Raw genomic sequence first — 24,205 nt, 5'->3', positions numbered from 1 at the left:
TATGAAGTAAACACAATTGGACTACTCTAGATAAAAAGAAAATAAAAGAACCATGATGTACCAAGTAAAAAGCAATTCAAATAGCAAATTAAAATAGGTATAAAGTAGATGGAAGTACTCATCCATATAACAATTCACTAGTGAACTCATCATACTACATTTCTCACACAGAAAAAGAGTAGTCAAAGGGATGAAAATAAATCTAATTGAATTTGGTTAAAGACCTGTCACTGGTCATAGGGGGCCCTCCACAGATCAGTCCAAAATCTCCAATAAATGCAGCACATACACACACAAAACCAATTCTATTGCTTGCAAACAAAATTTAACAGATTGTTCCAAAATTACATCATCCAGTGCGGAACAAATCACAGTGCGGCCATAATTTTTATAACAAGTCTTTGGCATAACATTCATGAGTGATTTAAGCCTAAATATCTTTATTCTAACTAACTATATTGCTAAACCTTCAATTCGCTATTCCGAAAGCAAATCGAGAAGGTTTTCATGGAACTCAGATTCCGTTCTCGCAATAATATTGTGGTTGACTTTGGGGTTTGATTGTGCTATCATGCACTCATCTTGATGAACTGGCTCAAGTGGATGGGAAGGGATCCACAAGGGAACCATTCCCTATCCACCCATATCCTTCGTCGCTGAACTGGAGCTTCTGAACCTTGCAAACAATGGAGACAGCTGCAGAAATCTGGATTAGCTGTGGAAACGGACCAATTTTGTAGCCAATTGCATTCTTTAACAAAACAATAGGGTATATAGTCAAACATGAAGAAGAAGACATATTATTGCTTACCTTTATCAAAACCTTGTGGATATGGCATTATTTAGGTGGTAAATATAGGAAAAGAGAGGAAACATAGGCAAAAAGGGGTGTCATGGTAAGACAATCTTTCGACTCTACATTTCCCCAGGCTAGATGTTTTGTATGTCCTCATACACTTCATCTTTGTCAGTTACTTGTGCCTCTTGTTCATCACCTCCAAGTTTCACTATTTTCTTATTTTTGGCACCTACTCGCAGCCTAGGTTTTCTCATGAAAATTTTGTATTTTAAGCTCATTATCTCTCCTTGCATTATCCTCTTTTCCTTCTTTAGCTTTTTGTTCTTTTTATACCACAAGCTCAAATGAAGGATGAGATTGTCAATTTTTGCAATCCAGATCTCACTTTGTGCCTTCAATGATTGATTCTCATTCTTGAGATACATGTTCAATGTTTCTAATTCAAAAATCTCCTGCTTTAAAATGTTTGAGGCTGAGCGTTCCTGTGGTTCATTTAACTCATTGCTCCCTTCTCCAGGACTCTGAATTGTTTCCTTAGTTTCTCTCTCTTTTCTTTCCAATGACTCTATATAGCCATATATCTCCTGTTGAACAGGGTCAATACCCAGGCTACGTACTGGGCTTCTCAGAGATGAGCTGCAAGGTGGTGGTGATACCCTCGGTAATGATTCTAGTGACCCTTTTGGAGGAATTTCAGGGTTTTCAGTTGGCTCATTCTCAATTGGCTAGTTTCCCTCAAGATCAATGTACTGTATATATTTTGAGATTGTATGTTGGACTGTGCTCAACCTTTTTCTCCTCCTCAATCTTGACGTTTCTAATCCTTGTACCTTCTTTCTTTTAGTCTCTGGATTTTCTTCTTGAGGAAGGGTCCTTGTTTATGGTATTTCCTCTTCTCTTTTGCTAACTTTCTTCCTTTTAAGATTCCCCTTCTTCATTCTCTATAATATGTCTACTATGGGCAACTCTTCTTCTGATAATTCTGGGTGAGTCTGGGGTTCGTGCCCTTTTACTCCTTCTATGTGTTGACCTAGATTGTCATTGATGTCAATATGAAAATATTTGGGATGAGTAAACAATGATGTGAGGCCAAGGAGAAGGAGAAGCAGATTCATGAAGAAACAGTAGCAGCCAAAGAAAAGCCAGAGTAAGAAGTTCAACTGAAAAAGCAAAGAGGAACACACAGTGGAAAAAGGCAAGAACTAAGAATCAGAAGAGGAACACACATCAGGAGGAGAAGCTAGTGGAAGAGCAGTTAACGAAGAAGCCATATCATGCGATATCGGAGGTATAACAAAGCAGAGCTATCAAAGCAAGGAAGAGGTAGTGGAGCAGTATCAGAAGCCACATGAACGCCAAAGGAAGAACTATCGGGAGTATCGCATATGCCAAGAGTATAACGGGGGAGTACAAAGAGCGAAGGAGAATATATATATAGATGCAATATAATAACATGGACCCGAACAGGCTATAGCAACAATCCTTAATATGACATCCTATCCACATTCAACAGTTAACTAGCGGGTTTGTAACAGTGGTAGTTTTATTCAGGCAGACTTAAGACTATAAGTGGTATTTAGGGCTGATCACACGATACCATTCATCGACTGATGCATGGTAGGAGAAGGAGAGAGGAAACCACCTTATCAGCCAGGTAATCCTTGTGCATATTGCTCACTCGAAATTCATGCAAGTCGTTGGATCAAGTGCGGGTTGATCGACTGCAAAGAATCAACGGACGGTTTTGAGTTGATCGGGTTAAGTGTTGACCATCGGATCATGAGCAGATCAATGGTGGAGGATCATTAAGGAATATTGCTTAATATCATATCATAAATTATAAAGGGATGGCACACTAAATATGTGATTGGGATATATATATAGATGTGATAATAACACGGACCTGTGGCTCCATTATAAACCGACCTAATGTAATATCGCATCTGCTATGTTGCTATTCTCAAAGGGTTTTCACCCCCGAAACCTTTGATTGTGATATACAGTTGCTGATCCGATGGTCCTATTATATCGCACCCTAATGAGATATTACGACCGTCATATTGGGAGTTATGTATAGTGTCATAGACATATTTGGGCACTTCAACTCCAATCTTATATGTCGATAAACCAAGGTTCATCAACCCCTAAAAGAGTTGTTCTATACCCTAAAAGAACATGGTCATCTGATTACATCATTCCCCAAAAGTTCCACCTGGGAAAACACCCAGAAATGGCCTAAGCTAAACCATACTGATTGCTACACTGGCAAAGGTGCGATGCATACTGAGTATTACACTGGCCAGGTGTGATCCATACTTTTTGGGGCTTCTATAGGGTGCGATGGGTGAGGATGGACAAATGTCCAAGACAGTTTGCTAGGTGATTGCTCATGGAATCTTCTAGAAACTTCTCCTATAACACTTGCCTCTCTGAATTTGCCCGGGGATGAGTAAGAGATCCAAGAAATCTCAAAGTGGAACCAATTGTAACAAGTGGAATCAATTGTAACAAGTGGAATGACACTAATTAGAAACCCGGAGATGACTCACACCCTTGCACACATCTATAAATGGATCCTTCATCTAAGAGATTCGGGGGCTGGAATATTGTGAATTGCAAGGAAGTGTTGATAGTTTGTATTTGAGGAGAAGATCATTGTATTTTTGGTGTGATACTGTTATTTCGTGAGGTGAAGAGGGATTGATGCTGGGAGGATGATGCTAGATCAGACAACTGGGTTATAATTCTCCCTTCTATTTAGTAAAGTTCTTCAAGTTTTCTTCCATATGATTGTGCAATTGTGAATGTTATAATTTGTGAATTCTATTGTATGTTCATTATATATCTGATTCTGTAGTGTTTATGTTACAATAGATCAAGATGCTTTGATGGTTCTTTGCTACTGTGTTTCTACAGGTACTCTTCAAGCGGGATAAGTACGGGGAGGAGTTGCAAGCTCTGTCAAGGGGGAGAAAGATCAAGCAAAGGATTAAGCAGAAGTTCCAGGTTGGTCCTCTCATCTTTCTCTTATCTATTGTGCATAGAAGAAATCGTTGAATTACTTTAAACTGTTGTTTCTAGGGTAGCCGCCAAACCTAGAGGGCTAGTCGATCGAAAAGACACTAGTTTTCCTAGAAATAAAATGGCGACTCCGCTGGGGATCAAATAGATGTTTCTTTGTTGTTGTTGTTTGTTTTATAAACTATAGACAGAGCCTGCAGTTAGCTAGGTAGCCTTCAAACTTCTCTTTCTCTGCAATTGCATAGTAGATGAATGATGCTTCAGTCAATCTCTAGTTTAGTTTATGAATTAAATATTTGACTTACAAGCATTCTAGATCCCCTTTTGGTAGCTCAGTAACCTCTCAAGTCATTCCTCTGTACTTTTCTCTTTACTGTCCATTATAGCTCAACTTAACTCATTGAAATCAACTGCACATCTGAGCCAAAACCCACTTCAGTTGCGCTCCCTGGCCCATCGCACTGTCTGTCACTGTAAACCAGTATGCATCGCACCTCTCGAGTGTGTAAAGTGCGATGCATCCCTGTTTCTGTGAAGCCTAGGTGCGATGACTGACTGAACCTATTTCCATTCTGGAAATTTTGTTTTTTGTCCTTGTTTTCAGTTTTGTTTAGTTGTTTTGCTGCTCATGAACAACACTTCCTTACTAAAGCCTGCTTGCATCACATAGATCAACCTCCATAGATTAGGATTAGTAAATGTTTTTATGTATTTTTCCATCATTTACAATCCTTTGTCGAAAAGTTGCTTAAATCGATCCGTCGCTTTGGTACAAAAAGTGTCGTAACTGTTGTTTTGTGTCAAAAAAGAGAAGTGTCGTGGATTCTTCGTTTTGTGTCAAAAAAGAGAAGTGTCGTGGATTCTTCCTTCCCTCGATAGTCGATTGAAATTTTCATTATGTATTTTATTTGATTTGTTTTTATTCGAGGTATCAAAAGCATTCTTTTTTTTCGAAATTGAAAAGTGTCTAGACTTAAGATTAATATGGAGATGGTGTCATTGATTATATTAATGTCTCAATCCTTAATGTTATCAGCGAATTTCGTAAGATTTATTCTCTATTGAATTAGTTTATGGATGATATGAGAGTGATTCTAAATTCTACTTGGTTTATAATGGAGCCACAGGTCCGTGTTATTATCACATCTATATATATATCCCAATCACATATTTAGTGTGCCATCCCTTTATAATTTATGATATGATATTAAGCAATATTCCTTAATGATCCTCCACCATTGATCTGCTCATGATCCGATGGTCAACACTTAACCCGATCAACTCAAAACCGTCCGTTGATTCTTTGCAGTCGATCAACCCGCACTTGATCCAACGACTTGCATGAATTTCGGGTGAGCAATATGCACAAGGATTACCTAGCTGATAAGGTGGTTTCCTCTCTCCTTCTCCTACCATGCGTCAGTCGATGAATGGTATCGTGTGATCAGCCCTAAATACCACTTATAGTCTTAAGTCTGCCTGAATAAAACTATCACTGTTACAAACCCGCTAGTTAACTGTTGAATGTGGATAGGATGTCATATTAAGGATTGTTGCTATAGCCTGTTCGGGTCCATGTTATTATATTGCATCTATATATATATATTCTCCTTCGCTCTTTGTACTCCCCCGTTATACTCTTGGCATATGTGATACTCCCGATAGTTCTACCTTTGGCGTTCATGTGGCTTCTGATACTGCTCCACTACCTCTTCCTTGCTTTGATAGCTCTGCTCTGTTATACCTCCGATATCGCATGATATGGCTTCTTCGTTAACTGCTCTTCCACTAGCTTCTCCTCCTGATGTGTGTTCCTCTTCTGATTCTTAGTTCTTGCCTTTTTCCACTGTGTGTTCCTCTTTGCTTTTTCCGTTGAACTTCTTACTCTGGATTTTCTTTCGCTGCTACTGTTTCTTCATGAATCTGCTTCTCCTTCTCCTTGGCCTCACATCATTGTTTACTCATCCCAAATATTTTCATATTGACATCAATGACAATCTAGGTCAACACATAGAAGGGGTAAAAAGGCACGAACCCCAGACTCACCCAGAATTATCAGAAGAAGCGCTGCCCATAGTAGACATATTATAGAGAATGAAGAAGGGGAATCTTAAAAGGAAGAAAGTTAGCAAACGAGAAGAGGAAATACCATAAACAAGGACCCTTCCTCAAGAAGAAAATCCAGAGACTAAAAGAAAGAAGGTACAAGGATTAGAAACGTCAAGATTGAGGAGGAGAAAAAGGTTGAGCACAGTCCAACATACAATCTCAAAATATATACAGTACATTGATCTCGAGGGAAACAAGCCAATTGAGAATGAGCCAACTGAAAACCCTGAAATTCCTCCAAAAGGGTCACTAGAATCATCACCGAGGGTATCACCACCACCTTGCAGCTCACCTCTGAGAAGCCCAGTGCATAGTCTGGGTATTGACCCTGTTCAACAGGAGATATATGACTATATAGAGTCATTGGAAAGAAAAGAGACAGCAACTAAGGAAACAATTCAGAGTCCTGGAGAAGGGAGCAACCAGTTAAATGAACCACAGGAACACTCAGCCTCAAACATTTTAAAGCAGGAGATTTTTGAATTAGAAACATTGAACATGTATCTCAAGAATGAGAATCAAGCATTGAAGGCACAAAGTGAGATCTAGATTGCAAAAATTGACAATCTCATCCTTCATTTGAGCTTGTGGTATAAAAAGAACAAAAAGCTAAAGAAGGAAAAGAGGATAATGCAAGGAGAGATAATGAGCTTAAAATACAAAATTTTCATGAGAAAACCTAGGCTGCGAGTAGGTGCCAAAAAAAAGAAAATAGTGAAACTTGGAGGTGATGAACAAGAGGCACAAGTAACTGACAAAGATGAAGTGTATGAGGACATACAAAACATCTAGCCTGGGGAAATGTAGAGTCGAAAGATTGTCTTACCATGACACCCCTTTTTGCCTATGTTTCCTCTCTTTTCTTATATTTACCACCTAAATAATGCCATATCCACAAGGTTTTGATAAAGGTAAGCAATAATATGTCTTCTTCTTCATGTTTGACTATATACCCTATTGTTTTCTTAAAGAATGCAATTGGCTACAAAATTGGTACGTTTCCACAGCTAATCCAGATTTCTGCAGCTGTCTCCATTGTTTGCAAGGTTCAGAAGCTCCAGGTCAGTGACGAAGGATATGGGTGGATAAGGAATGGTTCCCTTGTGGATCCCTTCCTATCCCCTTGAGCCAGTTCATCAAGATGAGTGCATGATAGCACAATCAAACCCCAAAGTCAACCACAATATTATTGCGAGAACGGAATCTGAGTTCCATGAAAACCTTCTCGATTTGCTTTCGGAATAGCGAATTGAAGGTTTAGCAATATAGTTAGTTAGAATAAAGATATTTAGGCTTAAATCACTCATGAATGTTATGCCAAAGACTTGTTATAAAAATTATGGCCGCACTGTGATTTGTTCCGCACTGGATGATGTAATTTTGGAACAATCTGTTAAATTTTGTTTGCAAGCAATAGAATTGGTTTTGTGTGTGTATGTGCTGCATTTATTGGAGATTTTGGACTGATCTGTGGAGGGCCCCCTATGACCAGTGACAGGTCTTTAACCAAATTCAATTAGATTTATTTTCATCCCTTTGACTACTCTTTTTCTGTGTGAGAAATGTAGTATGATGAGTTCACTAGTGAATTGTTATATGCATGAGTACTTCCATCTACTTTATACCTATTTTAATTTGCTATTTGAATTGCTTTTTACTTTTTTATCTAGAGTAGTCCAATTGTGTTTACTTCATAAGTATAGATGTTGTTCAAAATATCTTGTTTGAATGAAATTGAATAAATAAAAGTGTGAGAGCCTTCTTCTTAACAATTGAATTCAGATAGTACTTCTTTACAGTTTGATAAAATAGATTTCTCTTACAGTTAGTGAATTAGAGCTGCAGCCTAAAGATTGGAGACAAAAATTCCAAAATAATCTAACACAAGTAGAATTTAGAATCACTCTCATATCATCTATAAACTAATTCAATAGAGAATAAATCTTATGAAATTGGCTGATAACATTAAGGATTGAGACATTAATATAATCAATGACACCATCTCCATATTAATTTTAAGTCTAGACCCTAACAAGAACATAACGACGAAAGGAATAACTTCTAGCACATATAGTGCACCTGTACTTCATCAATACACGTACTGTGGTTGACAATTTATGATTGACAATTTACAGACATTAAATTGGCCAAAAACATAAGTACATGGGGTTTGAGTAGAGAAGCTGACCATGGAGGCACTAGAGTAAATTGTGTGTTGAGCGTCGAGGAGCTCGAGTTGACCATGGGAGCTGATCGAATGAGCTTAGAGTTGTAGCCTGTGACTCATGCATGTGTAGCATAGTGAGCATTCATGCCCCATTTTTGAGTGAGTAGAAACTTGTGTGTGTGTACGTTTAATTTGAAGCCAAGTTTTTCAGTGTTCAATCCTTAGAGGAGAAGATAAAGGTTAAAGATTGTTTGTGTAAAGTTGTGGGAGCCACTATGTGGGGAGTGCCGTGTAGAAGGTCACCTGTCTCATTGGAGTACAATGAGTGGGATAATGATCTTTTTGATGATACATTTTTAGAGAGCCCATTTGGAAGTATTTTTGCGCTTTGTAATATTTTTTATTCTCGTAGTATTTTTGAGTCACAAGAATTATTAGAACAACATAATAATTTTATTAATAACCATAAATATAAAGAGTTGGAGTCCATTCCACATGAGAGAAAAAAAATGGTTGTCCCTTAACCCAATTACCAATAATGTAATTGGATCCGCTTCTAAGATGAACAATGTAAACTTTGAAACAGGAACTATAAACTCAAAACGGGAACTTTGGCAAAAAAAACCCCAAAAACAGTGCTAAAATGAAAAGTGTTGATGCTGAAATAACACCCCTTTTTTCTTCTTCTTCTTCTTTTTTTTTTTTTTTTTGGGTAAATTTTCAACATGTTTTAAAAATGGCGGTGAAAACCAATTTTTTACACAAAAATTATCCAAAAACACCCTCATAACGAAAAGTGTTAATGTTGGGAGAATTTTTTTTTTTTGTTTTTTTTTTTTTTTTTTTTAATGAAAAGTAAAATTTCAACATTTTGAAATAATGGCATAAAATATTTTATCATGACCCCGAAAAACATTAAATTTAAAAAAATAACCAAAAAAATAAAATTAAATTAAAACAATGAAAAAACACAAAATAAAAAAAAAAAAAAAGTAAAAAAATAAAATAAAAAACAAAACATAAATACATAAAAAAAAATAAAAACAAAAAAAAAATCAATCATAAAATGTAAAAAAAAAAAAAAAAAAAAAAAAAAAAAAAAAAAATTAAGTAGGTAAAATAGAAAAATTAAAAAAATTAAGAAAAAGCAAAAAAAATGAAAATTAAAATTAAAAACAAACTGGATTTAAAAAAGAGAGAAAATTAACCCAAAAAAATTAAAAATGTTGATTACTTAAAAAACAAATATAAAAATATATATAAAAGACAAAATAAAAATAAAAACAAAAAATGTTAAAAAAAAATTACCTCATAAACCATGAAAGAATTTGGAAAAAAATAAAATATATATATAAGTAAGTAAAAATAGAGAAATTAAAATAAAACATTAGCAAAAACTGGAGAAAAAAATTTAAATTACAACAACCTAATCGAAAAAAAGAAAAGAAAATTAACGGGAAAAAGTTAAAAAACTAGTTAAATTAATATTAAAAAAACAAAAATAAATTCAAATTATAAAAAACAAAAAAATGTGTATTTTTTATTAAAAATATAAAAAATATAATTATTTTTTATTAAACATACATATTTTATTAAAATATATATATATATATATATATATATATATTTTAAACAATTTTTTTTGAAACCAATTTTTTTATTTTTATTTTTTTATTTAAAAATACAAATTATTAAACCTACATTTTAATTTTATATTTAAAAATAAAAATAAAAACTAAACCTACATTTTATACTTAAAAAATAAAAAAATAAAAAAAATGACATTTTTTTTTAAACCATCGTTTTTTAATTAAAAAAAATTATAATTTTTTTAAAACAGTGTTATTTTATTTTTTTACTTAAAAATATGAGTCATAAGAAAAATTGTAATTATTTTTAAACAAATTAATTTTTTTAATTTAAAATTTAAAGTATTATTAAAAAAATTAAAATTAAATATTGGTGTTTTTTTTTTATTAAAAAAAAAAATCGGTGGCCTTCTGTTTCCTCGAGGAGGGGCCTGCATGCATGCCCTCCACCCATGGACGCACCACCACTGCCGGGTGATTCCGGGAATCTCTTCCACCCGGGAATCTCTTCCACGCCCCCGGCCGTGCCACCAAAACCAATATTAAATTTAATTTTCTTTAATAATATTTTAAAGTTTAAATTAAAAAATTTAATTTGTTTATAAATAATTAGAATATTTTTTTGTGATTTGTATTTTTAAATAAAAATAAAAAAAAATAAAAAAAAAATTATATATATATATATATATTTTAATAAAAAAAGATGGTTTAAGAAAAATTGATTATTTATTTATTTATTTATTTTTTAAAATATAAAATGTAGGTTTAATAATTTGTATTTTTGAATAAAAAATAAAAATAAAAATAAAAATTGTTGGAAAAAATTATAATTTTTTTTTAATAATAAAAAAAAGAATGTTTAAATTTTTTTTTTTTTTTTTTTATTAAATAAAATATGTATGTTTAATAAAAAATAATTACATTTTTTTAAATAAAAAATGTGCATTTTGTTTGTTTGTTTGTTTGTTTTGTTTTTTTTGTTTTTATAATTTGATTTTTTTAAAAATATTAATTTTACTAGTTTTTTAATTTTTTTGGGTTAATTAATTAATTTTATTTATTTATTTTTTTTCTAGTTTTTGCTAATGTTTTTTTTTTTTTTTACTTACTATATATATATATATATATATATTGTTTTTTTTTTTTTCCAAATGCTTTTATGGTTTGTGAGATAATTTTTTTTAACATTTTTTTTGTTTTTCAATATTCATTTTACTAGTTGTTTTAATTTTTTTCGTTAATTTTCTATTTTTGTTTTTTAAACTAGTTTGTTTTTAATTTTTTTTCTTAGTTTTTGCCAATGTTTTTTTTTTTTTTTTTTTTTTTTTTTTTTTTTTCAATTTTTACTTATATATATATATATTTATTTTTTGTTTTTTATTTTTTTATTTTTCCAAATTCTTTTATGGTTTATGGGATAATTTTTTTTTTTAACAATTTTTTTTTTTTTTTTTTTTTTTACATATATTTTTATATTTGTTTTTTAGAGACAATTATTTCATCTGGATTGAAAATTTAATTAACCATGTATAATTATGTAGAATATCAAAAATGCAAAATATCGACCTTCTTCTTTAAATATGAAAATCAATAAAACCTCACTAAAAAAAATAAAAATAAAAATAAAAACAAGAAAAATATGAAGAAAAAGACCACTTCCAAAATTATTAAATTTACAAAATAATTATTTACATTACATACATTAGAAAATTTAAAGTCAAAAAATAGGTCTTTTAAAAAAAGAGTGTGATGCAAAATAACCACTTTTTAAAATCAACATGAAAATCACTACCATTCTAAAATGCAATGTACATAAAAAAAATTAAAGTGCCAAAAACTATACTCTAAAAAAGACATGTGAGTTCTGCATCACCTATTTCAAAATCAGGTCACTTTTTTGCTATCTGTACAAAATGGGTAACAGTATCAGTTCCCATTTCAAAGTTTACATTGATGATGGCTACTAAAGTGGAAGACACTACCATGGATGTTTGAAAGTGAGGAGAGCATGGATTTGATTATCTTGTTTTCAATTTTCACGATGTTGCCTTGCATCCCAATCCGGAAGAGGTTGCTAATGTTAAGTACATAATCAAAGAGGAGTTGAAGGAGCTCATAAGGAAAACGCGAAAGGTGGAGATGAAACTCCACCAGCGAATAGACAAGCATGGACCCTTTAGCAATAACTAAAAAATGAAATGTATTGTTGTAAGTCCAGGTGAGACTTAGACCAACAGATAAGTTAAAGTATAAGTGGTGATCAAGGGAAAGTGTTAGAATAATAATCACTAGGATCTTCAGTTATTGTATGAGGGAGAGTAGTTGGTGTCACTCAGCAAAAGAATAGTCACAAAATTAAATAAAAAAATTAATGATAGTTGGTAAAGCTTCTGTAGATTTATAGGCTAAATTTTGTATAAATGTATGTGCTATGTAATATAAGAAACAAATTCTTTCATAGAGTCTTCTGTGTTTATGTCAAGCACAAACATTCAAAATAAAATATAAATATGTAGGAATAACAAAAGTTATTCTCAACGTTATTATTTGTTTGTAAAAAATATGTGATTGATATCATTTACTGTCGTAGTGCATCGGTCTCATTTCAATCCGTCGTTTTAATTATGCATAAATCTGTGCTTGGATTGTGGTACGTGGAAATGCCAGAGCATGGCGACAAAAATTGGAATAATTCAAGCACTAGCACGTCGAAAACTTCAGAGTGTCATCTTTTCATTTGCTTTTTTCGGTTTTTATCATGTGGTCATATGAGATCAATGTTACATAATTTAAATATATTTTTAATATAAAAATGATTAATTATTTGATTTTAAATTCGGAAACTAGAATATTTAAAATTATAATTTATTAACTTGTTTTTACAAATTTAATATTAATATTATAAAAATATTTGTCCAAAAATAAAATTTTTAAAATTACAATTTAATTATCAATAATTATTTTATGATATTATAAATAATTAAGTTTTTCAAATTTTTAATTCAATTAATTAATTAAAAAATATATTATATATAAGCCAGTGTTATATAAAATAAATTATTATTTTAATTTCTCTATTAGTAAAGTATGATAAAATATATAGATATCTAAAGTGATATGTTATTAAAATTTTTATAATTAATAATTATATTAAAATAATTAAGAATAAAAACTTTTGACGAATACTTATGTATATCATAGAATAAGTGTTTTGATGAGAAAAAGCCCCATAGTCACCGAGGATGTTACGCGTACTTACGCGATACATCCATAACAATAGTAAATACAATAATTAAACTAATTAAAAAATATATTATATATAAGCAGGTCTTCTATAAAATAAATTATTATCTTAATTTTTCTTCTAGTAAAGTATGATAAAATATATAGATATCTAAAGTGATATTTATAATTAATAACTATACTAAAATGATTAAAAATAAAAACTTTTGACTTATGAGAGAGTAAGTGTTTTGATGAGAAAAGCCCCCATAGTCAGCGAGGATGTTACGTGTACTTACGCGATACACCCATAACAATAGTAAATACAATAATTAAACTACTCCGTACTTACATGATACAGCAAGTGGCAAATGGAAAACTGTATTAAGATGAAGTCATGGGATTAATCAGTTACGGCATAGACATTTTTGGGCGCAAGAAGCTCTATATAAAGGCAATGGCAATGGGATTAATCTAGCAAGAAGCGTTACAACCCTGCTGCCTAGCAGGGTTGTAACGCTTCTTGCTAGATTAATCCCATTGCCATTGCCTTTATATAGAGCTTCTTGCGCCCAAAAATGTCTATGCCGTAACTGATTAATCCCATGACTTCATCTTAATACAGTTTTCCATTTGCCACGCTAGCTAGATTCATCTATGCAAGTTTTCTAACACATTTACATGGTATCAAAGCCCACAGGTTGTTAGATAAAAGGCACACCAGTGCTTTATTTTGCATGTATTATAGTTTGGAGATCGAAGATGGACAGAGAAATGGAGTTTCCCAAAGCATCGATCCTAACACTTAGAACTATCACGAATGGAAGGACCAAGTGGCTCGATACCTTCATTAGAAAGGGTTGTACAGGATTACCATGGCTGTAGAAGTGGAATCCACTTCAGCCATAGAGAAATCCAAGTACCTCAATTGCATGGATGAGGCCCACAGATCCATATGCATGTGCATCTCCTCAGAGTTGCAGTTTCATCTTTCTGCGTGCAACACTCCCAATGAGATTTGGAAAAAGGTTGAAGAACTCTACAAGAAACAAGATGAGATGAAATGACATCTACTCGAAGTGGAGCTACTGTCATTGGATCCACAGAACTATGACATAATTCAAGACTTCTTCACCAAATATAATGATTTATTGCTGCAACTCAAGGGTTGTGGAATTGACAAATCCAAGGAGGAGAGTCGCCAAGTTCTCTCTATTATGTCAAAGCTCGGACCAGAATACTCCGTCTTTGTGTCTACATTTCATTCAGTAAGGCTCACAACAAGTAAATCCTACACTATGCCTTCTCTCAAAGAGTTCATGGAGTCCCTTAATTTTGAGCAAGATAAACTCATTGGCATGGGGAAAATCAAACCTCCAAAAGCGCATGCACTTGCTGTGCATGATGGCAGCGACAATAAAAATCACAAATCTGATTCAAATTAGAAAAGTTAGCAGCGAAAAGACAAGGGAAAAGCACATTCCCATCCAAAGAAGGAAGGGTACACCAAGCCCTTCAATGACTCCTTCGGCTCTAGAAATGAGAAAGGGAAGAAAGGAGACAAATGCACCTATTGTCACCGAGGATTCCATCCAGAATCCTCTTGCATGAAGAAACAAATTGACCAAATGGTAGAAATCCTTCAGAAGCACAACCTTGGGGACCACATCCCTCGAGGCGCCAAGAAGAAAACTGATGATTTGCCACATGGGAAAGGTAATAATTTTCATGCTTTAGTTGCAATTAATTCTTTCCATGATGCATGGATTATAGATTCTGGTGCATCACATCATATGGTTGCTGCAAAGGAAGTTTATTCCTCTTTGGATGCATGCAAAAGACCTCCCATCCTCATTAGAGATGACTCACCTATTGAGGTCATCGGAAAAGGTAGAGTACATTTTCTAAATTTATTGAATTTGAATCCTTGTTATTGCTTACACACGCTGATGATAGTAGTAGGCTTTGGCACGAGAGGTTTGGTCACTTAAATTACAGGTATATGCAACAACTAAGCAACCATGAGATGGTGGAAGGCTTGCCAAATATTAGTTTCTCCAAAGGAGTTTGTGAAGGGTGTGTCCTTGGTAAACATCCCAGAGAAAAGTTTGACACCGACAAGACTCAAAGAGCATCCTCTCCTCTAGATCTGATCCATAGTGATCTCATGGGGCCTTTTTCTCATCCTTCCATCAACAAAGCAAGGTATGTGCTTATATTTATTGATGATTTCTCACGTTATACTTGGGTGTATCTTCTTAGGGACAAATCTGAAGTTTTTGCGCACTTTGAAGATTTCAAAACACTAGTTGAGACACAGTCAGAGAAAGATCAAAGCCCTCCGTACAGACAATCGGGAGGAATATGTTAACACAACACTTCAGAACTTTTGCGTTGAGTTCGGCATACAGTTGCAGAATGGAGTTGCTGAGAGAAAGAACCGATCTCTCAAAGAGATGGCTTCCTACATGCTACATGCTAAGTCACTGCCTCATAAGCTATGGGCTGAAGCACTTAATTGTGCTAACTACATCCAGAAAAGATCTCGTAATAGGTTTGTCAAGGATCAAACCCCCTTTGAGGCTTGGAGTGGCACTAAACCGAAGGTCGCCCACTTCCGTGTTTTCGGCTCCCGAGCATGGGCCAAGATCCCCTCTGAAAAGAGGAAAGCTCTTGATCCATAGAGCATTGAGTGCATCTTTGTTGGATATCCTGATGGTGTGAAGGGATATCGACTCCTCATTTCCTCTATGGACAAGCTCATCATTGATCGAAGTGTCAAATTTGAGGAAAGTCTCTCGCATGTACCTCAATTGCAGCATGCACACCTTTTATCTACCTCATATCCGAAATGATGACTCATTACACTCAGATGCAGATATAGAGCATGCAGACGTTGAGGTAGAGCATGCCGAGGTAGACCATGCATATGCAAAGATAGAGTCTTCATATACAAATCCAGTTCTTGCATATGATGATCCACATCCAAGCCCAAATCGGGTTTCGAGCAGTGAATCAACTTCCCATGTCATAAATTAGAGAACAAGGAGCTTACGTGAGATATATGCACAAGACCACCCAGATGCTAGAAATGGTCTTGTGGGGAATAATTCTGATCCGCAGAGGACTAGCTCAGAGTTTATTGAGCCTCCTCTTGCCCTCACTGCCAGTGGATCAAGACCATCTTGGCATTCTCATTTGGTTCATTCTTGTGATCCACATTCTTATGCGGAGGCTGCTAGGCATCCCTCTTCGGAGTCCACCATGGAGAAGAAGTAACTCCCTACTCAAGAAGTAGACGTGGATGACTAAAAGTTGTGTAATGATCAGATGGGACCCGTCATCGACAGACTCAGAATATATGAAAGCACTGTACATGGCCGTTTAGGACACCGTAACTGAAATGGCTAGAGAACGTTCAAGGACGAGACACACTCAACTATGTTCGACACGCTGTATGTACCGTTATAAAGCAAATATGTACAAACATTTATTTCTGACAAAGTTATGAAGGCCAAGTATTCATTAGTTAATTTGTTTTGCTTGTCCCCTTCAGTGGGAGCCTTATCTTGATTCGTATATGATAGAAGCTAAGTGGATTTCCAGTGGTTATCCGCCGACGTTCCAGGAGTACGTGGATAAAGGCAAAATCAGTTTCGGTTCTCGCATAACTACATTGCAACCCATCCTTACTTTGGGGGAAGCCCTTCCGCTTCACATCCTGCAGGAAATTGACTTTACATCCAAGTTCAATGACTTGATGTGTGTCCTTCTTCGACTGAGACGTGACACTTGCAGCTACAAGGTATAATCGAATCAAATGGATTTATTTATTGTTGGTATAATTTAGAATTGGGATACATATCATAGTGACATCGGCATTGTCAGTTCAGGCGGACAGGGCGCGTTGAGAAGAAGCTTCGTCCGTATTGTGTTATATGAAAGACCATCCTGGAATCACAGAGTAAGGGGCTGTCGATCAAATCAATGCTATGATCATTAACTTAACCAAGGAAGTGAATGGGGAGTCACTGAAACCCGACAACAATGTTCCCAATTCTTGCAAGAAAGCTGCTTTTGACATTTGCAGAGTTCTCCTTCACGGTTACAAATACAGAGATGGCTACAGTGATGCCACCATTGAAACAAAGAATTTGGTGACGAGAACCGTCCTTGAACCTGTGCCTGTGTAACCACACCTCAAATCTACAAGAAATTTCTCCTTAATTCAGGTTTATGATGTTAGACCTCGAGGTTGCATACTGAGGGCATCTTGGTTGGTCTACATGTCCATGTCATATGTGAAGTAGGTGTAGTAGTGGATTAGGAACAGAGGATATCAGATCATAAATTTGGTAGTGATAGTGTTCAATATATTTTTGATAATGAAAATAAATTCAAAATTATCAAAAGAAAAATTCGAAACACCCAAAACTTTAACCACATAACTTAAATTTACGAAATTCTCTCTTAAAATTTATCAAAATATGAAAATCTCAAAGAAAAAACAATAAAGTTAGACTACGACCATAAGATATGTGGCCATGTTATTGATTAAAAAGTATGTGCGTTCTTGTTCTTCTATTTTATTGATTAAATAAAATAGTAATCAACATAGATAAAACGATAAATGCCCACATGTTCTTCCACTGTCCAGCAACGGCGCAAATATGGTATGATCTCTCCGTTTCTCATAGATTTCCTCACAACGTTTTCTCTTCTGTACAGGAGGGGTTTATGTGGTGGAGTGCTCAGTGTCCAGAATGGAGATCTCTTTTTATCATCACGTGTTGGTGTCTCTGGAAGTGGAGGAATGCCTGCATCTTCCAGGATTCCAAGTCTCCTATTGCCTCTACGCTGGATGTTATATCTGCAATGCTTCAACAGGCTTGAATAATTTTGGCTCCGCTCTTTATGTTTTCATTTATCTGGATCTATCTCTTCTTCTTATATAGTCTAATTGCTGCACCATGCGGAACTTCTTCCATATCTTTTTGGAAGCATATTCTCGATTATTTTGTTTTTTTCTGGATATCCTCTTATGGTTCATGTTACAGGCCTGTATCAGAAGGCATATGTGTTTTGGCTCTATATGTACATGCTCATTATATTTCCTGAATATAATATATCTTGATTTTCTCTTTGAAAAAATAAATAAAACGATAAACGCTTGTAAATTTTAGAACCAATCACAAAGATTTAACAATTGGGCAGCGCGATTGCACTATGAATTTTAAAATTCGGAGAGCACATATTAAAGGCTAATCAAGTAGTGTAAGTTGCAGAACCAATCACTAAAGATTTAAAATTTGGTCTCCTCATTTCCAATCCGAATTTTAAAATTCAGAGAGCACATATGGATGCCAATTATACATTTAAAATGGATTTTATGATGATGCTTTATTTATTTATTTAAATGCAAATAATTATAAATAGGGTCGAATCTTTCGATTGTCAATTCATAAAGGAAAATCGTTTTATTTTATTCTAAGAACAATTTTAGAGTATAAATAATTTTTTTTTTATTGCTGGTCCTGATACGTATTGGCTCAGAAATTTTCTTTTTGGTTTTATTTTTCTATAAAATCATAATTAAAATTAATTTGTTTATTTATATGGTTATTTTGAAATAATAAATTTATAATATTTTTCTTTTATTGGTGGTCCTGATACGTATTGGTTCAGACAAAAAAAAATTGGTTTTATTTTTCTCTAAAATCATAATTAAAATTAATACTTTTATCAATATTATTATTATGAAATAATATTTATAAATTAATATTTTTATTAATATTATTATTGTGAAATAATATTTATAAATTTCTTTTCTACGGGTGGTCTTGATACATATTGGCTCAGAAATATTATTTTTGGTTTTAAATTATGAAATAATAAATTTTTAAGGCTTAGGAATATTATTTTTGGTTTTAAATTATGAAATAATAAATTTTTAAATTTTTTTAATGGCCGTTGTGATTCAAAGATACAAATTTTAATTTAATTATATTTTTAAAATTTTTAATATGAATATTTTATTAATAAATAATTTTAAGGTGGTTAACATTTTTAGTTTCAGTAATTTTTATTTTTATTGTGAAAGGGATATTATTATCTAAAACATATGGAAGGAATGTAAATGGAAATTTACAACACCATGATTGAAATGGTTCAACAAGTTGTGTGCTGATATTAATATTAATATTAATATTAATTTATTGGTATGTGAAACAATTATATATATATATATATGAGCTAATTAGATGATTTATTTTACTCAATGGTTATGAGTAAATTTAGTTGTCTATTTAATGGAAAATTTACTTTGATTTGCATACAGGAGTATTATGTAGACTTTAATGTAGATGGATTAGACTAATGGATTGGAGTCATGCATGGTAACCCTGTTATTATCACTAAGTTCATTTCCCCAAGTGCATGAATGAATTTTATTTATGCATGGGTGAGTTTTACTTATCTCCACTTGAGTGACAAACTTCATGACTACTTCACTAAGAGACTACATGACTACTTCACTAAGACTAGGTGTAATCTTTCTTGAGTGGATGTCCTCATCTCTCTTAATTCAATCTTATGGTGCTTTTGTTTTATATATGTAGACTATATCATATGTAATTTGTATTCCTTTATTTATTTCCTCTCAATAGAATTCATTTATTCATTTTCTTAATTTTTCATTCTTCTTTCCTACATACAAGTTCTTTTCATGGCCTTCTAATTATGTCCACTATGTTACAGGATATCAAAGTCCACATGAGTTGAGAAGAAGGAGCATAAACAATCTTTTTGTAAATACTAAAAATTGCATCTATTGGAAAGAATGGAGTTTATAGCTTCTGCAATAATCACACCATATGACTATTTAAAATTGAAGTCAATAATTCTACTTCTACTTAGAAGTATAAGCTTGTATCAAATAGCCATGGTAATTGGGATTGCTAAATTTTGTAGCTGTGAATTCTAAATGTTTCAACTACAAAATGATGAGGCCTTAAATCTCCTATTCTTATAAAATCTTTTAGAATTTTTGTTTCATGTTGAAGCATGCACCACCTCAAATGAAGTTTGGACCACTTTGGAGACTCTCTTTTGGAAGCATGATGGGATGCAGGGTCACATCCTTGAAATGAGATAAACTCATTATATCTTAGTAGTTTCCAAAACACTCAAGACTTCTTCACAAGTTGAAAGCCTTGTTACTCAAGTCCAAAGGATATAGAATCCACTAATACAAGAAATAAATCCAATTATTTATCATCATATTATCCAAATTAGGTCTAGAGTATGCTACATTTCTCTCCACCATTCTGTTGATGCCTAAAAAATCGCTGCATCAACATTAGGGAAAACCACCCGGTACGGACTTTAAAGGCAACTCCTATTCCGTTTGGTGTGGTGGCTCCGACTGAATATAATGGGACCAGTGTCCCAATGATTTATGAATGGGATGAATAAGTGTTTAATTTACTTATATCTAATGGAAAATGCTGAAAGATTTATTCTAAAATGCAATAATGTAATTAACTAATCTATCTCAGGAAATTTTTGTTTTAGTGCAACTCCTAATGGTTCTTATTGAAAAGTAAGCATATAGATGACTTTATTTTTAAACAAAAATATTCATTCTTATGATAATTACTTTGTTCAAATAGTTGAATAGAGTAATAATTAAATCATTATTGCACTGATCTTTATATATCAACGACACATATATAGATGAAAGATAACAACTCTCGAACATTCAATAGTGATAAGTAAAAGAGATTGTTGTAAGAGCTTATACATACATCAATAATAGCAAAAATGAATGAATGCTAGTTCACATAAAAGAATGAAGCAAAACATAGATAATAGTACCATATGTGTTTGAATCCTTCCGACATGAATTTGCATTTGGATCCCGCTCTCTAACTTAGAAATACTCTTATAGGAAGCAGTAGTGCATATCAAACAAAACTACTCTTCATTAAAAGCTCAGAATATAGGCCGAGTTTCATAAGAAAATATATATTGGAAGTACAGTAGTGCAACTTCCAATCCAAGTCTTCATACAAAATTTTAGGACCCTTTCTGAAAACATGAAAGGGTCTATAAATACTATCTAGGCTAACTAACTATGAAATAAAAAAGCTGTGAGCTGGTGTAACCAAATCACAAATACATGAAAATCTCCCCGAGGTAAGGATGGTTCATTGTTTTGGTTGACTATCTTTTAGCTTGAGCTGGCATATGGCGGGCATCGGTTGCAGTTCTGGAGGATGACTCATACGTGAATGCATTTGGGCAGTATAGCTGGCATCAGTGATTTCAAGAATCATGTAACCGATTGCATTGGTCAGGCATTTGATTGTCGTCCTTTGACTATAAGGTTTCACAAGGAAGAACCAAAAGGTTTCCCATGTTAATGTTTGGATGCCCACAATTAATCTCTGCCTCTTTTCCAACTCCTGCTTCCATGTCTGCTCCAATTCTTTGACTGATAGTAGTTTCCCTAGGGTACATTCTGAAATTAATTTTGACAAATAAAGAGTATTATTAATCAATTCCACTAAATTACCAATCGCTGATCTACATCTCGATGTTGCCCTTTCTGCCTTCATCAGTTGAGTTTTCCACTCAAGGAACAAAATTTCCTTGTGTGATTCCAGAATTTGAGGCAGATTTGTGGCTTGTCCTTCTTTGGTTTCTTGCCAGGAAAGAAACTATGTTAGTGTTTCATCTGCCTGCTCCAACTTTTGTCTGTTGTCAACCGACTTGTCGATCATAGACGAGGAAATCTCACAGAAGGGAGGAATAAGAGAAATATTATTACATAACAAGTTCAACTAAGTAGATAATGCTTTAGTTATTTGGAGAGCCTCTGACTTGAATTCCTCTACCTTAGGAAATTCCTTGAACCTTTCTATTTGTAATGACAACTGAGCAACCTGTTCATCTTTCGATTTGCTGAACTGTTCATTCATTGCCTTTAGTTTGTTCAATGCTTGAGATAGTTCTTTTTGCTTTTGAACTGCATGTTGGTCTATCCTCTATTTCTCTTTGAGCAATTGCTCATTTAATTGGTCGTTTGACTACTTCTGTGCTGCTAACTACTGCTCTAACTGCTCTATCCTTTGTTATTTTTCCTGTACCTGTGTTTCCAGTGAGATTATCACTTGATCCTTTTCTTTAAGCAAATTACTGACTTCCGATGCCTTATCCATAGTAGCTGTTGTATATGTCTCAGCATACTGAGAGAGTTTAGTAAGATCTTCGGAAGGGTTGACTTCCTCTCTCCATACCACATTAGTTATCTCCATCTGTGTAGGTAAAAGAGAAGATTGATCAAGTTTTCTCTTTTTCCTTTGTCTCTTTATTATTGCCCTATGCTTAGGGCTGTAGAAGACATCTAAGGGTGGTATTTCTTCTACACGTAGAACAATCTCATCAGAAAGGGTTCTCTGGAATCATTTAAACATCTCTCTGGGGCATGGATGGGCCGCTAGTCCCTTCAGTTGGAACTGTATTAGTTGTTGTATTCTCTCCAGTTGTTACTTCAGGTGTACTAAATCCCTGCAAGCTTTCAATATTGTTGATAATTGAGTCAAACTGTTTCCATTCTTTGAGTAGTTTGGGATCAATATGAATGTTTGAATCGATAAGTTCACTGCCCTTTTCTTGTCCTTGCTCTTGCTTTAGTGTTTTTTCCTTCTCAGGAACTTTTCTCACTGCAAGAGCTTTATCAACAGCTTGTTGTTCAGTTTCGCTTGACTGGACTGCCGGGGTTGTGGCTAATAGGTCTAAGGGCAGAGTTTGCAACTTCTGGTCCCTAAGCCTATTAAACGTTTCTAACCTTTCATCTTGATACCTCATCATGGCCAATGTTTTAACTTGAAATAATGATTCAGTTGAGGAAAATAAATCATCGAATTCATCGACTTTATGATCAAACTTAGCAAGTTTGCCCCGAGATATGACATTATAAGTAGCCTGTCTTGGATCATATGTCCTATTAGGAATTGTGGCCAGTTTCAGCATTAGCATCTTTTCTGTCTCATTTTCTGCATGCTTGTAGTCATGCAGAGCGAAAATGCCACACCGTAAAGGGAAGATTAGCCACATGTGCTTCTTTGAATCCTTAAGGGTTCTGGATGTCCCTTCTACTGTTATTTAGTAGGCCAACTCCCGAGCTAACAATTTATCAGGCACATATAAGGGAAGAACATGGGGTTTAGTAAGGCTACCAAAAAGCTTTATATAAGTAAATTTCTCCTCCCTGAACCAACTGTCTACTACTGTTAAATCAATTTCTGCTTCCGGGGATATCCTTGGAGTAGAGTTATTAAAAACAGGATAAGATATAGGGAGAATAAAACCATTGCAAATTTTATACAAATGATTTTTGTAATTTGTCTTCCATAACTGCTGGTGGTAAATATGGATTGGATTCGGGTCTTGAGGAGTTCATTTCCACCCAAGTATTGGATATTATGAATTAAAGGAAATAGTATCCATAATATAAGCACTGTAATAGAATGGGGGAGTAATCCGGAAAGTTTTATGCGCATTTGTTCTGTACTCTAAAATAGCTGTGGCTAGTTTATCGGACAAGATATTAGCCCAATCCATCACATAAACATTGATTCCGACTTCCATTGGGGGGACCATTTCTATGGTGAATTTGACCGAATCATGTATTCCCACATCCTACACATCATAGCCCCAGCATAATAATAAGGCGAAGCCAAAGAATCAACAATGTACTTACCTCATGACTCATGCTTGTGCTTTTTGGGGAAATGTCTCCATTTCTTTATCAGGGCTGACTCTAAATCATTATCTTTTGCAAATGCTTCCAAGAACGCCTTGTTGTATCACTTCTCAGGTCAAGGTAAGTAGTACATTTTCATGAGATCATCAGATTGAAATGAGACAAATATCCTCCCATCAGCTGTGCAAAAGGTTCTGTCCGAGACTGGAATTTTTTCCACCACCCATGTTACTACGTCTGTATATGGCAGGATTTTAGTTTGCACTTCTATTCTATGTAAATAGGAACAGGCTAACACTTTGAGAGTTCCTTTTGATTTGCTAGTTGAGTCAGCTATGGCTTCCTCTGATAATTCCTCGGGCTCCTCTACCTATATTAGATTGTAAATTCTCTCCCAGCTAGTATTTCCTAGACCAAGGCACATTGTATCTGAGATTAATCCTTTCTTGATTGTTCCAGGATCTTTCACTAGATGAGCTGTTGCTATGGAATTCTTTGATTTCTTATCCATTTTCTCTGGATCTCTGGTT

Source organism: Pinus tabuliformis, chromosome X (assembly GCF_031772625.1).
Source record: "Pinus tabuliformis cultivar Carrire ecotype Pingquan chromosome X, CPIR1, whole genome shotgun sequence".
Lineage (NCBI taxonomy): Eukaryota > Viridiplantae > Streptophyta > Pinopsida > Pinales > Pinaceae > Pinus > Pinus tabuliformis.
The sequence above is the reverse complement of the archived record's forward strand: the minus strand, read 5'-3'. Positions refer to the sequence as shown.